The following is a 4,453-nucleotide window of genomic DNA, read 5'->3' on the forward strand; positions in this document are numbered from 1 at the left end:
ATTGTGCTCCAGCCTGGGCAACAAGAGTGAAACTCTGTCTCAAAAAAAAAAAAAGTATATATATATATAAAAAATGGCTTAAGCATGAAATCTATTTCATGTAGTCTTAGAAGGATTTAATAAATTAACTCAGCTTATGTAAAGTACTTAGAATAGGCTGACAACTATGTAAGTGTTCAGTGTTATTATTACTTATACTGACTGACCAATGAGTGCACAGTTTGGGCAGAAAGAACAGCAGTATCTAGGAGTTTCAGCAAGCACATGCTTTGATTGCCAGCTCTATCCTACATCCAAGTCCTGTCATGTGTTTCTTCTTTCTGCATCATTCTTGCTTTTCCCAGGATCTATCTGAGGTTGCTTGGTCACTCCCAGGATGGCACCAGGATGTGATTATTTCCATACCCAAATTAGGCTTGGATTTCCATCTCCTAATATTGCCATAGTTTGGGGGTTTCCTCACCAACTTGTCTGACACTTCTCAGCCTTCTTTAGTGATGACAACACTACCATCGGTTAATTTTCTTCCAGATGTGTGCAAACCACGTATCTGTAGTTAAAATACAGAAAGGAGACATTGAATTTCTTCTCTTATTTATTTTTTTATTTTTATTTTTATTTATTTATTTTTTATTTTTATTTTTTGAGACTGAGTCTCGCTCTGTCGCCCAGGCTGAAGTGCAGTGGCACGATCTTGGCTCACTGCAAGCTCCGCCTCCCAGTCATACCTCCCGAGTAGCTGGGACTACAGGCACCCGCCACCACGCCCAGCTAACTTTTTGTAATTTTTAGTAGAGACGGGGTTTCACCGTGTTAGCCAGGATGGTCTCGATCTCCTGACCTCGTGAGCCGCCTGCCTCGGCCTCCCAAAGTGCTGGGATTACAGGCGTGAACCACCGCACCTGGCCGAGACATTTAATTTCTATAGCATTTTATGAAGACCAGCTGCTGCTGAAATAGTCTGCCTCCCCACACGCCCCTCATCATGTTTATAATGTTTTCACAAGGCTCTTTTCTCCAGGTCTTTTTCAACTTATTTCTAACATATTATGTGAACTCAACACAATATTTATTTTGTTTCCTCCAATAATATAGAGATCTCACTTTTTGGTTATACTAATTCCTAAGCACTTTACATTTTATTAAACTATTCACGTGGAATAATTTCCCATTTCATTCTAATTGTAGTTATTGTGGAATGTTATTGATTTAAATATTGATTAAAATATATTCCTGTGTGCTTGGTCATATTACTAAATTTATGACTTTTCAATTATTTTTTCTTGTTTCTTTTTGGTTTTCTAAGCAGTCATTTCCTCTGTAAAAATTATGACATCTCTTTCTTCCTGTCCAGTAGGTATACTGGACTTTCCAGTGATATGACCAATAAACTTTCTTTTGTTGCTTGTATCAGTTTGTGTGTTCTGTCATTTCCAACAGAAAGAATCTCAACCAATACAGATTTAGAAGAGAAAAACAAAGTTTCAGGCCTGTAATCCCAGCACTTTGGGAGGCCAAGGTGGGAAGATCACTTGAGCCCAGGAGTTCAAGAACAGCCTGGACAACACAGTGAGACCCCTGTCTCTATAAAAAAATAAAAATAAAAATAAGCTGGGTGTGGGTGTGTGCCTGTAGCCCCAGCTGCTTGGGAGACTGTAGTGAGAGGATCACTCGAGCCCAGGAAGTCAGGGCTGCAGTGAGCATGACTGCACTACTACCTACCAGCCTGAGTGACAGAGTGAGACCCTGTCTCAAAAAAAGCAAGTTTTAGAAGCATTCTTGCCAAAGAAATTGTCCCTAGAAAAGTATTTATTCACTGAAACGAATGACTCTTACTTTTATAATTTTTTATAAGTCAGAGTAAAACTTTAAACACATCAGTATAGCTCATGAAATGATTCCCCTGAACCTGACATATATTAGCTTTATTCTTAGAGCCTCAGTGCCGAGGCAGAAACATGGCAGTTCCTGAGATGACACTGCAGATACAGGGAGGGAAAAAGAAGAGAAAAGCAAAGCAGATGAGACGGAAAATATAACTTAGTAAGGAAGTTCCATGACCATGAACTAGTGTTCATTGTTCTGAACATCACTCAAAAAAAACAATACTCACTTTGGGAGGCTGAGGTGGGTGGATTACCTGAGGTCAAGAGTTCGAGACCAGCCTGATCCACAAGATGAAACCCCGTCTCTACTGAAAATACAAAAATTAGCCAGGCGTGGTGGTGCGTGCCCATAATCCCAGCTACTCGGGAGGCTGAGACAGGAGAATCGCTTCAACTCCAGAGGTGGAGGTTGCAGTGAGCCAAGATCACGCCACTGCACTCCAGCCTGAGCAACAGAGGGAGACTCTGCCTCAATAAATAAATAAATAAAATGTAAAATGAATATTAAAAATTCCTGTTGTGCTTGAATAAAATGATATAGATACAGAAGATGACAACTCTGAAGGATGACCTGTGACCCATAAAATGACTTTTATGGTCATTTCAACTTATGACCCCAAATGGCATTTAAAATAAATATTTAGAACATGAATACAATTTACGTTTTTAACGAATGAAATGTACTTGAGAAAACTGATCAGTCAGTGTAGTATGCTTCGGTGCTTCATCGTGATCTCTGCTTATGAAGATTCGATTCTGCTTTTCCATAATATCAAGTGACACTGTCGTAAGAAAGCAATTAGCATTTTAATTTGTGTTGGATTAGGCATTTTTAAATGAGATATTCACACAACTGCTAACAGGAATGCAAAACATCTGCATTTATCCACTGAATCACCTTTGTGTGTAATGTTCTAAATAAATAATTATAAAAATATACACATTTCCTTCTGATTTCTTGAAAATCAACATAAGTATTCATCGGTCAGCTGTGGTGGCTCATGCCTGTAACCTCAGCACTGTGGAAGGCCAAGGCAGGAGGATAGCTTGAGCCCAGGAGCTTGAAACCAGCCTGAGCAACGTAGAGAGACCCTGTCTTTGAAAAAAAGTTTTAATAAAAATAAAGGTAGATACTCATATAACTGCTAGAAAAGACTAAAAAGATGTCATAATTGACCTTATGTAAGTTGTATACAATATGAGATACACCATTTAACTGCATATATTATTTGGTTTTTTTGTTTTGTTTTTTCTTATGTTTTTATGTTTAAACTTTTATATTATACAAAACACAGGCCTAACGTAAGTTTTTTCTCATCTCTTTTTTTTTTTTTTTTGAGACAGAGTCTCACTCTGTTGCCCAGGCTGGAGTGCAGTGGTGTGATCTTGGCTCACTGCAAGCTCCGCCTCCTGGGTTCACGCCATTCTCCTGCCTCAGCCTTCCGAGTAGCTGGGACTACAGGCGCCCGCCACCATGCCTGGCTAATTTTTTGTATTTTTTAGTAGAGACAGGGTTTCACCATGTTAGCCAGGATGGTCTCCATCTCCTGACCTCGTGATCCATCAGCCTCAGCCTCCAAAAGTGCTGGGATTACAGCCATGAGCCACCACACCTGGCCTTTTATTTATTTATTTATTTATTTATTTATTTATTTATTTATTTATTTGAGACAGTCTTGCTGTGCCATCCAGGCTGGAGTGCAGTGGCATGATCATGGCTCACTGCAACCTCCACTTCCCAGGCTCATGTGAGCCCCTCACCTCAACCTCCCAAGTAGCTGGGACCACAGGCACATGCCACCATGTCTGCCTAAATTTTTTGTATTTTTTGTGGAGATGGGATTTTGCTACGTTGTCCAGGCTGGTCTTGAACTCCTAGGATCAAGTGATCAGCCCACCACAGCCTCCCAAAGTGCTGGGATTACAGGTGTGCGCCACTGCACCCAGCCAGTTTTTTCCATAAACCTTTAATAATAAGTTGGCTTTTAGGTCTAGAAAGTAATTTCTAATGTAACAGAGTTTGAAAATATATAAGTTATATTAAGCTCATTAGATTACTAATATATAGGCTGGGTGTGGTGGCTCACATCTGTAATCCCAGCACTTTGGGAGGCCAAGGCAGGCAGATCACCTGAGATCAGGTATTCAAGACCAGCCTGGCCAACACGGCAAAACCCTGTCTCTACTAAAAATACAAAAATTAGCTGGACATGGTGGTGGGCACCTGTAATCCAGCCAGTTGGGAGGCTGAGGCAGGAGAATCACTTGAACCAGGGAGGCAGATGTTGCAGTGAGTTGATATCGTGCCATTGCACTCCAGCCTGGGCGACAAGAGCGAGACTCCATCTCAAAAAAAAAAATTACCAACATATAGTATGAACTCTTTAGTTTCTAATAAATATTGAGCTAATTTTGAAGGCTTGATTCACAACATTTTTTGCCCATATGAGTTCTTGCACATTCACTAAGGGATGAACTGTGAGCAAAGGCTTTTCCACACTTATTAAATGTATAGGGCTTCTCTTCAGTATGAGTTCTCTCAAGTCGAGTAACGGCTGAGCTATTTT

The 4,453-nt window shown here is 40.2% G+C and overlaps 1 long non-coding RNA gene across 1 annotated transcript; it reads right to left on the reverse strand.

The window, feature by feature from the left end:
• Positions 1-251: 251 nt before the first annotated feature.
• Positions 252-2,786, reverse strand: LOC126943279 (uncharacterized). The gene is made up of 2 exons (XR_007721727.1): positions 2,571-2,786; positions 252-550 (listed from the first exon to the last, which is right to left on the reverse strand). It is a non-coding gene; the product is annotated as an uncharacterized LOC126943279 (long non-coding RNA).
• Between the last annotated feature and the right edge of the window lie 1,667 nt (positions 2,787-4,453).

The sequence above is a fragment of the Macaca thibetana genome, chromosome 19 (genome assembly GCF_024542745.1).
Source record: "Macaca thibetana thibetana isolate TM-01 chromosome 19, ASM2454274v1, whole genome shotgun sequence".
Lineage (NCBI taxonomy): Eukaryota > Metazoa > Chordata > Mammalia > Primates > Cercopithecidae > Macaca > Macaca thibetana.